At 40.1% G+C, this 11,746-nt stretch overlaps 2 long non-coding RNA genes across 3 annotated transcripts; both read right to left on the bottom strand.

The window, feature by feature from the left end:
• Positions 1-1,321: 1,321 nt before the first annotated feature.
• On the bottom strand, positions 1,322-2,754 carry LOC120295519. Its single transcript, XR_005552915.1, has 4 exons — positions 2,360-2,754; positions 2,158-2,241; positions 1,672-1,727; positions 1,322-1,590 (listed from the first exon to the last, which is right to left on the bottom strand). It is a non-coding gene; the product is annotated as an uncharacterized LOC120295519 (long non-coding RNA).
• A 2,549-nt stretch (positions 2,755-5,303) lies between these two features.
• On the bottom strand, positions 5,304-9,569 carry LOC120295456. 2 transcript variants are annotated; one of them, XR_005552865.1, is made up of 3 exons: positions 9,245-9,569; positions 6,846-7,331; positions 5,304-6,030 (listed from the first exon to the last, which is right to left on the bottom strand). It is a non-coding gene; the product is annotated as an uncharacterized LOC120295456 (long non-coding RNA). The 2 variants fall into 2 exon arrangements; XR_005552864.1 differs by lacking the exon at positions 9,245-9,569 and adding an exon at positions 8,937-8,966.
• Between the last annotated feature and the right edge of the window lie 2,177 nt (positions 9,570-11,746).

The following is an 11,746-nucleotide window of genomic DNA, read 5'->3' as shown; positions in this document are numbered from 1 at the left end:
ATGATTGTTATCTTTTCGAACCACCAACCACCAACTTATGTTCCATTGTTAAGATATATACCTAGTTTAAGCATATATCCATGAACACTTCAAGGAAAATAACATATAATGTGGTTTACTACACAATGCAGTATACTTGGAAATATACTAGAGTATAGGCAAAGATATAAACAGCATCAGTATATTTGATTTCCAAGACATGCCAGTTTGAGTAAATAAGCTTGGGATCATACCAAGCCATACTTAACATGAGATGGCCTCATTACCACGAAAAAAAATCTAGAAAATTTGTCGACCGATTTAAGAGTAGCGAGAGGCCCTGGGTGCATGGGACCATAAAAAAAACCAGCTCATGATGCCTCAATCTGCTAACTGTTTGGTCCTTCCTGTACCTGAAAAGTGACAACTTCAGTGACAGTTTATGTACACTTCATTAATTTGACTTGCCATGAAAAAATTTGGCATAGGTCAGAAGTTAATAGTATCCCCACATCATTACATAATCAATCAAGATCAAAACAAGAGCTTCTTAGAAACTATTCTAGAATTCGAAGAGAACGACGGAAAGAGAGTTACGAGAGCAAAAACATGACATGTTAAATCGCAAGCCACCCCTCCAAATTCTCATGATGATGAGCACTCCGGAGTTTATGGAGAACAAGGCATAAAATTGACTCCTCATATTTTGACAAGGCATAAGATTCTCTGAATATCTTCGAGTTCCACCATATCATCACCATCCATGAGCTCAAACACGTAAGAAATCTCCTACTCCTACACAGACGTGTTTTCATCACAAATCCTTGCCAACTGGCAGAGAAGAACTCTGCCCATCCACATTTTCAAAGCAGCTGATGTGATAAAGAGAGACGAGCATACAAATATACTCACAAGATGTAGAATTAGGGGCAATGAATTGCTAAGTTGAGGACCTCTCTTGGTTCGTGATCTGAAGCAGTGGGCTGAGAAATTTACATGGATAAAAATCAACTGTGGAACGAATTTTGAAAGCAGAGCCCTAGCTGAACAAGATGATGACAATTGAGGAAGGTTTAACGCAATTCAGAAGAAAATTATGCGCAACAAGACACAAAAATTGGATGAAATTATGGCACACGGTTAAAATAATGTGTGCAGAAGCGTGAACTTACGATTCATCGGATACAGATGTGGAGAGAGAGAGAGAGAGAGAGAGAGTATGCCTACACGGAATGCTAATTAGACTCTTAACATTGTTCTCCTCAAGAAACTCAATCACATTTTTTAAAATTATTATCCCATATGATGTTCTCACATTTCATCACGTATACACAAGAAAATATTTCATGTTCTGCTTTTTCTGATGCTTGTAATGAACGGCAGAGATTTCACTAGGTCATTAGCTGAAAAGTACTGCACACAAAAGTGACCCAACTAATGCAGTCCAACCAACAAAAATGCAGTTTCAAGAGAGCTAAAGCAAAAAAGAAGAGGCTGGCAGCTTAGACTAAACCTACACAGCAGCTTTCTCTCCATCAACTTTAAGGACTTGCCCACGTCTAGTCGTTCCATCTCCCGAGCGGATATTTACTATCTCTTGAAACTTTGGTCCTTGACATACAATAAAAGTAATCCAACATGTCAATATAGGAGTTCACTGAACCTCGTAAAATTATAACCAATGAAATTTACCTTGACTTTGTCGAGTATAACCAACGGCCCAAGAACACCATAGACGGTCCTACACTCTGCAAGTAGCAAAGCAATTGTCTGAACAACCGATAACTAAGACCCAGCGGCTAAGGAATGCTAAAAATTTGACTTGGACAAGAGCTAAATGATTCCTCACCTCTTAAACAATACGTGTAAAATGATAGAGATTGTGTAGATCTAAGTAGTACATGTATTAACTGTTGTCAAAACAAGGGTAGCATAAACTTTTCACAAACGAGAAAGCTACATGGAAAGCCTCGACAACAATATCCCATGATTAAAGTTATGATTCCAAGCACAGTGAAACTTAGATGGCGAAAGACATAATAAGCCACAAACAATGACACAAAGCTACGCGCCACAATACAGACAAAGCTTAATTACGAGATTCAAGCATCCCAACAGATTTCTATCGCCCGTAGCTAAAACAAAAAATTCAGAAAGCGGAGAGGGCCAAAAGCTTACCCATGCCGATCTCCAGCATCCCCTCTTCCATGTCATAACTCATCGGCGCCACTCCCATCTCCAAGTCCCAAGCCGCTCAGAAATCTACACAGAGAAAAGCTTTAATCAAAGGACCGATCAGGAATGGCTAGCGAGTCACCCTCGCACCACATTTGAATCCAGAAGCGACTATAGGGTGCCAAAAAATAGAGGAAAACCGAACCACTGTTCGACCGAGCTTAACTCTGCACAACTCTCGTTCGCTGTGGTGATTTCTCACGACGTTTTCAGTTCAATCTTCGCTCGTTTCCAAGTGGTCTTGGATTCACGATTGGAAACAAGGAAAAAAGAAAAAAATTCCGGACATGAACCCTTTGATGAGCAAAACGACAAGAGCATTAAACATCGCTCTGTCAAAACACATAAGAATGCACAAAACGAAAACGCGATTCGAACCGGAAGAAGGAAAAGAAGAGAGAAAGAGAGAAGATCACCGAAGTTTCTAAAGACGGCGAGCGACAGAATCAATCATGAGGCGAGTGCAGCTCGGTTTCAAAGCAGCAGTAGATAGCGAGGGTGATGGTGGAGCGACTCGGAACTCACTGAGCGGGGGTGCGTGTCAAGACGGAGGAGAGATCCGAAAAAGGTACCTGAAGCCAAGAAACGCTGCAATGGCGTCGTTTGGAGTTTTTTTATGCCTATTTAAAGGAAAAGAAAATGAAAATGATGGCTGAGAGATGGGATGAATCTTCCTCTCAAGGAATTCCATCTTTTATGCAAGTCTTCCTTTTGACGGGCTTCTCAAACCGGCGGGAGGGCCGAGAGTGAACTCGAAGATTTCATCCCTCGAATTGGCGGATCCTATACACCAGCCCGACATCCCCTTCATGCGCGGCGTAGGAGGGCGAAACGAAGGACGCAAGCGACCGCATTTGGAATCCAAAAGGCGGCAATGAAGTGGAAGGGAAAAGAAGGAAGCAAGAATCGACAGAATTTATACAGGAATGAATCGAAATTGGACTCAGAAGTTTAATCGGATAGGAAACAATCCTGACAGAGGAAGACCTGGTGAAAAAATGAAGATAGACATAGAGAAAACGTTGCATGGCGAAGAACTTGACCCCTGTAGTTTCCTGGTCGTTGAATGTGCTGCGTCCTCTGAGGAGAAGGTGTTCGTTGAATTGCGCAAGAGAGAAACAGAGGGTGAGACGACTCTGTAACAAAAAGCGGAGGAAAGAAGATCGCGCCATAAGAAATATCCGCGGACAGCCGGTTCCTCACTGACATTCGGGTAATTATGATATCTATCAGATCGACAGTCGCACTTCCCACCAGGTCATTTCATCTCCGATTCGACTCTAGGATTAATTTCGATACATTCTAACTTCGTCCGTTGATATCTATTTCATTTTGATTTTCTCCAATTCTCTCACCATCTTCCGAATTCCCATTGCCGTCGATTGCACTGTGGAGGAGGGATCGAGTTTGCAATGAAGGTGTTCGATGGTGTGACGAATTACATCTCTTGTGCAAGTCTTCCATTTGACCGATTTCTCGTGTGCTCTCTATATTTTCCTTTCGTGTCTTTTTTTTTTTTTTTTTTTATTACTTTCTTTTTCCTTTTTTATCTTTTTTTTTCTACACTTTACTTCCTTCTCATCCAAAGAGCCACCACCAGCTTCACCTTGTTTGCCCTGTTTTGCCCAAAATTCCCACGCAAAATCTGAATCACCTCCATCCACCCCTTTGCATTGCACCTTTTTATTCTAGATTGTTTGCTCGCCGCTGCCAATCTTCACGCTCGGTGTATCGTCTCGAAGGATGATGACTCAGATTGGCCTTGGCTACCACGGTTGATGAAGTGACGTCGGACTGGCAAGAGTGCCAAGAGCGAAACCAAAGAATCTCATCCTTCGTATCCGCGAATGGTATCCATATGATGATCCATCCGACCTCAGCCTTGGCAAGAGTTGACAGAACGTATTCTGGAGTGAATCGAAATTTGACTCGGCAGTTCGATTGCACATGAAACGGGCGTAACAATGGGTCAGTGGTGATGGCGACATGAGCTCGAGATGGCCGGGCGACAGGTGAATGTGGTCCAGACATATGTAAGGACAGGAAAGTGACAACTCAAATCAGAGAGGAATTAGTGTGGCCGCACCTTGAATGCGGAATCTGATAGTGTCGTTCACTGTAGGGTGATCTGAATTGGCGGAGAGAGTCGGAGAAGCCTTCGATTGCAGCTTGGAGGAACAATTGAATGAAGGGGATTGATCTCTAGCTGATGATTTGTTGCAACCGCGATTGGAGCTCCACCAGCGATTTATTGAGTCGAGCTCTTTGACGATTGTTGCTTCCAGCACTGACCGAAGCACAAAAGCGTCACTACCAGTTCGAAGATGCCACTCGCCGCCGCAATGGCAGAACTCGACCAGATAGTTTCCTTGATCGACGGTCACAATTACCAGGACGTTCCGTCTCCAATTTAACTCTAGAATTGTCTTCGATTCATTGCAAATTTTGTCCGTTGATTTCCGTTTCACTTTTGTTTTCTCCCATCCTCTCACCATCTCCCAAATTTCTATTGCCGTAGGTTTACAGAGGATGTATCGAGTGCTCGCATGGAAGAAAGACACAGAGAGAGAGAGAGAGAGAGAGAGAGAGAGAGAGAGAGAGAGAATCGGTGAGAGCAAGTTCAAGTTCGAGAGCGCTGGGATTATCGCTGATTCTAAAGGTGCAAAGCCACTGTTGGAGGCTCGGCTGCTGTGTTTGTTGAGAGAGAGAGAGGCTGCGGAAGAGACGTGCCACAGCGACGCAAAGACGCAGCATATTTACTTCGTCATGCATAACAACATTCATTTAATATGAAAAAAAAAAAAAAAAATTCGATTGTTTTTCACATGAGAAGAAACTGTTAAACTTCAATTTGCGACATACGAAAAGACTGATCACAAAATCTTCAAGAAATCGAAAAGAGATTGCAAAGAATCTGATGTAAGTTCACCAGAGCTTGCAAAATCTTGGTATGGCTTAAGGAAGCGTAATCGACATAACTGTGCTTTACAGTTCTAAAGGTCAGGTTGAGCCACCGGAAACCTTAAAGAAGCACCCAATTTGAAAGAGAGATTGTCTCCTGAATTACAGAATCGACATTTGTAATCAGCTTCCTCCGACTCACAACTCACGACTCTTGCCCACATTGTGATTGCCACGTCTAGGATCAAGGAAAGGTATCGTACACATTCAGGACCATTCCATCCATTGGAACGAAACTAATGCTTTTATCCACTTTGCTGAACCGAAAGCAGAATTCAGCTTAGCAATTCTGTAAATTCTGTTCTCACCAAAAGCGAGCTAACGCGATGCTTCCTCTGCTGTATCGCATTGCACATATTATTATACACCCAAATCTTATCAGTGGTTCTGAAGATGGATACTCTGAACATGATATCGTCCCTTTCAATAAAGCTCGAACACACAAGTCTTCCACCTTTAGAAAAGTTTCTCTCGTGATGCGGCCCAAAGGGCAGATGACTTTCCATAATGTTCGTGGCTGATGAGCTTCAACGGCCATGATTTGTCTTGAAATATGAGAGCCATGGTCTACGGGCTTTTCTTAACATGTGTCTTTGTGAATGAAGCAGGAACTCTCTGCTCAAGTAGACATTTTGCAATTTTGTCATCACAAAGAAGAGAACAACCAATGATATCTGAGGAAGACAGTATGAGGATGCCTTAGGTGATTTAAATCCCAGAGTTGTCAGTATCACGAGGATCTTACCACATTGTTTTTCTTCAGATGTATTAACCTCACCGCAATTTCGGAGAAAGAATAATCGAGTATTAATTTGCTGGCCAGTTCAAGAGCTTTGCACAAGCCCCTCAGCTTACCTGCAGCAGTCGCAAACAGAACATGAAGAAAGCATTTGCTTTTTAGTCGTATTCTATTCTTATTATGTAAAACTCATATTGCCGACATAGCAACCCTAAATCAATTGATCTGAGTCTTACTAATGGTCTAGCTTCCCAAGGCCTATATGCACACCAATACGATTCTCAGCGCAATCAAAACTGATATGATTGGCTCGGCTTGTTTCCATTATTTATGAGATCCCCTAACACAAGCATATTCACACACGGGAGAACTATAGACAGAGAAACACTACGAGAGTGAATTAGCTCTAACACAGTTTCTCTTACCCTAACGATGTGGAGAGTTCCTGATGGAATTCAAATCAAACACAAGAAGAACACAGTCAATGGGAGAATTTGCTAATATATTAAGATTCACACCCGAAAAATGTCGTGATGAGCAGTTTGAACTTTTGTCCCTCCCCAAACTTTTTGCTAACGAATGTGCATGGGAACTACCACGAATTTTGCAAACCTGATCAAATTCCATTGCCATACGAAGCTAAGGATACTTGGCTGGATGCAATTCATCCCCCAAGACTTCAAGCAAAACCGAAGCATCACGGCAATTGCTGGCACATTTAGTCCCAACACATACATATGCACACACGGGAGATCTAGAGATAGAGAAACACTAATAGAATGAATTAGCTCTTAACACTTTCTCTTAGCATCAACTCTCTAATGCAGTTTCTCTTAGCCTAACGACATGGATAGTTCCTCTACGGTATTTGAATCAAACACGAGAACAACACAATCAAGGGGAGAATTAGCTAATATATTAAGATTCACACCTGGAAAATCTTGTGATGAGCAGTTTGAACTTCTGTTCCTCCCCAAACTCTGCTGATGAATGTGCACAGGAATTGCCATGAACTTTGCAAACCTGATCAGATTCCATTTCTATACAAGAATGCGGACACTTGGTTGAATGCAATCCATCCCCCCGGACTTCAAGCTTGGCTGAAACATCACAAATCGAAGGCATCTTCCGCTTTCAGCAAGACAAATCCACAATTGCTGAGGCTCAGTTCCTCACATCTTCATTGATTGGTAGATATTCTATCTCAAACATCCTTTCATCGATTATGATGACATGGAAAATGGAGTCCCCTTCAGATTAGAGGACCAAAAATTGGCCCTCACAAATAGAGTAATGCTCTGCATATTTATTCCAACCCTTTGCTAGCCAAGCCATCTTATCACATTTTTCCATTTCCACAACCCAAATAATTGCACCATTCTCTCAAAAGCATCCTCTCGAACCTTTTTGATATTCCCTGTAGGAACCCATAATCTTAATAAGCCTATGAGACCAGATTTTAGATTCAAAACGAAGAACAACATAACAAGAATGCATAAACCAAAAAAGGACATCTTGTTTTCAGTTCATTCAGATTTGGAATGTGGCATTAATGAGTCTGCATTTAGATTATGATCAACCTCATAAAACCCAGTTGGCATAGAAGTACACTTCCTTAATTCCTCAAGACTACATAAAGGAGTTATTATTTGGAATACCAAATTCATTTTGGACCAGCGAAAGTGACAATTCCAGAGTTCATCTCGATCAATGTAAATCAAGTCCTAACCAGCACTAGTGAATATGTAGACTCTAAACACAAAATCATCCCTATCAATGAGTTTCTACTTGCAGATGACTTTCTATTGCAAATGTGGGTCACCCATTGGAAAAGAACGCCCCCACACCCCCCAAAAAAAAAAAAAAAAAAAAAAATCTCATCTCCAACTCCTTAGCTTCACCATCCATGACTTGTCCGAATACCTAAGAGTAGCAATTTGCTTAATTTCCTGAATATGTTGCATGACGAATTGAACAGGAGCAGACTACCCGTCTCCATGGTTGAAAAACCAACATATGGTAAAGAACAGATCAAGACATAAGCATACCCTAATGAGAGAATCAAATCATACACAACGTGAGTTTAAGGCATTACTTGCTACTTTCAGGAGTTTAATAGACAGTAAACCATATAACGAAAGCCATTAATCCAAAGTCAAGGTCAAATCTATGCTCCAAGAATGCAGTAGGGTACACATTCAAAAGAAGCCTTCCAGGTCCTATATATATATTTAAAACAAATCAATTTCAGCCACACAAATCACAATCACAGGAAAAAAGGAAATACATTGATAACTGGAACATGGATAGAATTGAAAATTTAAACTTAAGCTATTTGATTCTTTCGAGCACAGCTCAAATAAGTTTTTATCAAACTATTGGTTCAATTTGACAAAGTAAAATCTTTTTTTTTTTCCCTAAATCTGATTAATATAACAAAATACAATAGCATCTCCTATTTGAAAACAAAATTATCAGTCATTAGATCTACAATGAAATTTCATAATCACAACAAGCCAGCCCCTTATCGATTAGGTCTTTCTCTTTAGTTATGGAGGTAGCAGCAACATTCTTTGCAATTTGCTTGTCCATATGAACATAGTCTCTTTGTGTGATTAACATATATATTCTACTTCTCCGACATTGAATCACATTGTCAAATTTCTCTATATAAGAGAACCTGGATTCTAATTCTAAGACGCCTTAGGAATTGCCTTTCCAACGCATCTATCCACGAAAAAAGGAGACGATTGTTATCTTTTCGAACCTCCAACCACCAGCTTATGTCCCAAGAATAGTCCTTTCATTCTTTTCCCTATTTCAATTACTCCATTGTTAAGATAAAATTGCTAGTTTGAGGAACTTATGCTTTTAGACTCTAATGTGGAACGAATTTTGAAGAACAGAGCCCTTTACTAAAGAAGGAGGCGAGGATTGAGGAAGGTCTCTACGAAACCAGCTTCCGACTTCAACCTAATTCGTGCGCAATAAGACACCAAGATCGGAAGAAACGTGAACTTACAAGTTTGCCGGGTTCAAGTGCGAGGGAGAGCGAGAGAACGAGAGAGAGAGAGAGAGAGAGAGAGAGAGAGAGATCTTCTTCTTTGATGATGTCAGTGGAGGACCTCTATTGGTCCATGATCTGAAGTAGTGGACTGAGAAATTTACACGGAATGAATTTAAAAAGCAGAGCCCTAGCTGAAGAAGACGACGATGGTTGAGGAAAGATCTCTACGAAAACCGGAAGAAAATTACGCGCAACAAGACACGAAAATCGGGAAGAAATTCCGGCAGACGAGATGAATGATGCGTGCAGAAGCGTGAACCTACGATTCGTCGGATACAAATGTGGAGAGAGAAAAAGAGAGAGAATGATCTTCTTCTTTGATGAAGTGAGTGGAGGACTGACTGTCCAGACTCGGCAGTGCATTCTTCTCTCAAGTCCTGGCAATTCCCGACGCTTCCTTTTCGCTCCGTCCTTCGTGAATGCAGCTGAGACAGCCTCTGGCGTCAAAAAGGAGAAGGAGGAGAGCCCTGCTTCGCTTCCTACTGTTCAGTGAAGTAGGAGGCAAGATCGATCGATAGATAGGGCTGATGATGATGCTGATCGGACGTCATCAATAATAGAAAAGTTACAAAAAAATGAAAAATTAAAAAACTTACGGTGCTGCCAAAAAATAAAAAAGAAACGAGAATGGATAAGAGAATGACGTCAATCGAATCTTTACCAATATTATGTGCATTTGTTCATGCTGATAACTTTTGTATAGTTGCATTGAGATCATCACCCTCTTTCCAGTTCTCTTCCAACTTGTATCTGAACAGTGTCACAAAAAATAGTCTTGGTGTGCCTACCGTACCCTTAGAAAAGGTCTTCATTTTTGGACATTCTTCCACTTCAATTATATTCAAGGATAGGAACTTGAAGCTGCAACTTGGGATGGAGGAGAAGCATTCTAGGCTTGGCAGATGTTGGAGTATCAAATGTTGTAGATTTCCAAAAGAAATCACTTGTCCTTTTCCGTTTCCTCCATTTGCCACTACTTCTTTCATTCTTTCACATCCTATTATAGTCATCTTAGTGAGATCAAATTTGTGACAGCTGAAATTGTTACTGGGTGTACAAATCTAGAGGAATTCTTCACTACTAATGTTGTCAGATTCTGGAAGGATGCCACAGTTGGAAATATTGTCATCAAACGGGGACAATCCCAAACCTCCAATGTGTCAATGCTTTGAAGAATTTTTGACACTAAAGAGTCTTTTCTTTACACACGCTTTAGGTTGTGTAGCTTGCTTAACTTAAGTTCTTTTAAATTTTCAAGCACAAAATGTTTCCCCTCTTCAACAAGCCCTTCATCTGGGAATATATCTTCAAAGGAGCTACAGAATACCTCAAGCCTTTGTAGATTCTGAAATCTCTCTAGGAGGAATATGGAAGGAAAGATGGTCTTTTCATCATGAAAGCATGCTAGTGTTAGTGTTTTGGGTTTGCTAAAGATGTCATCAGGAAAATTTCCATCTTGTATCATCTGAATATTGTTACTGACTAATAAAAGTCTCTCAAAGTTAGGAAAGTCTTGTCAAACAGCCAATACAACAAGAGAAGTAAATTCAATGAAGTTTTTGGCAGTTTTTGGCAATAAATCATGTGTTGTTAAAAGTAAACCTATTTAGATGATTTGCATGGAAGGTGGCCATCTTCTTAAAGTTCATTATATCTCAAGAACCTTGTATTCAAGACTCAAGCTTTTAAAAGTCTCATGTAGAAGTTGGTCTGGTCAAGTGGATAGAGTGAATCTAAATTCAAGATCCTTGCACTCACTAAATTCATCTTTTGTTAGGAATATCTTGCACTTGCTAAATTCATCTTTTGTTAGGAATATCTTATCTTGTCAACAAAAATTTATCATCTTTAGAATCTTATGTAACGGGATGCACTCATGATGTTACTAAAACATATGGGGTCCACAAATTTAGAAGTGTGCTTAAGATATAAGAAATACCTTATGTTGTCCGCAAACATATAGGAAAGGGGTTCTAGTTTTCTATAGTATTATAATAGGACAACACGACGACTATGAAGTGCACCGGTGTATTAAAAAATACAGTAGAAAATGGTGCACCAAGGAACTAATGTTATTTTTGTTTTTTTTTTTTTTAAATTGAATTGATTTTTTTAGAGTTTGTTGAAGATGAAATAGAGAAGAAAAGTTCAATTGTGTGACACGTGTCAATAATGGAGAGGACCTCTTGTCAAATTCTTATTGATGTTGCCAAGGAGTAGCATTAGGTTAGATTATGAATATATTTTGCTGTCAATAGAGTACTGTAAATATTTTTGTAACTCTAGGTAATAGCATATCTTTATGCATATCCACAAATGAAAGTATACGTAAGATATTAGGAATATCTTAATGTTGTTGACAAACTAATAGGTAAGGGAGATCATGTTTTCTATAACATTATAACATGACATGATATACAATGGATATGATATTAGTGACTACTTTAAAGAACAAAGTAGAAACTAAGGGAGAGCAGCTATAATCATACCCTCCCAAATGAAGAGTGTGCTTCTTGATTTGAGAGGTCCTGTTGATCATCTCTTTGAGCCCAACTATTCATGGATGCCGCAAAGGATAACATGTTCAGTTTGTCACAGTGAGTCACTCATAATTCCTTTAGTAATGGCCAATTCAAAGTGGGCAAGTTAAGACAGAAGCTCTTGAGTTGTGGCATGTCATGTAACACCAAAGAGGTTAGTTTTGGGAAAAGATCTTGAGTAGTATTGGAGTGAGGAGTGTCATCCCCACTAGCGACTATTTCCTC

This window comes from Eucalyptus grandis, chromosome 7, assembly GCF_016545825.1.
Source record: "Eucalyptus grandis isolate ANBG69807.140 chromosome 7, ASM1654582v1, whole genome shotgun sequence".
Classification (NCBI taxonomy): domain Eukaryota; kingdom Viridiplantae; phylum Streptophyta; class Magnoliopsida; order Myrtales; family Myrtaceae; genus Eucalyptus; species Eucalyptus grandis.
This window is presented reverse-complemented; position numbering and strand designations above follow the sequence as displayed.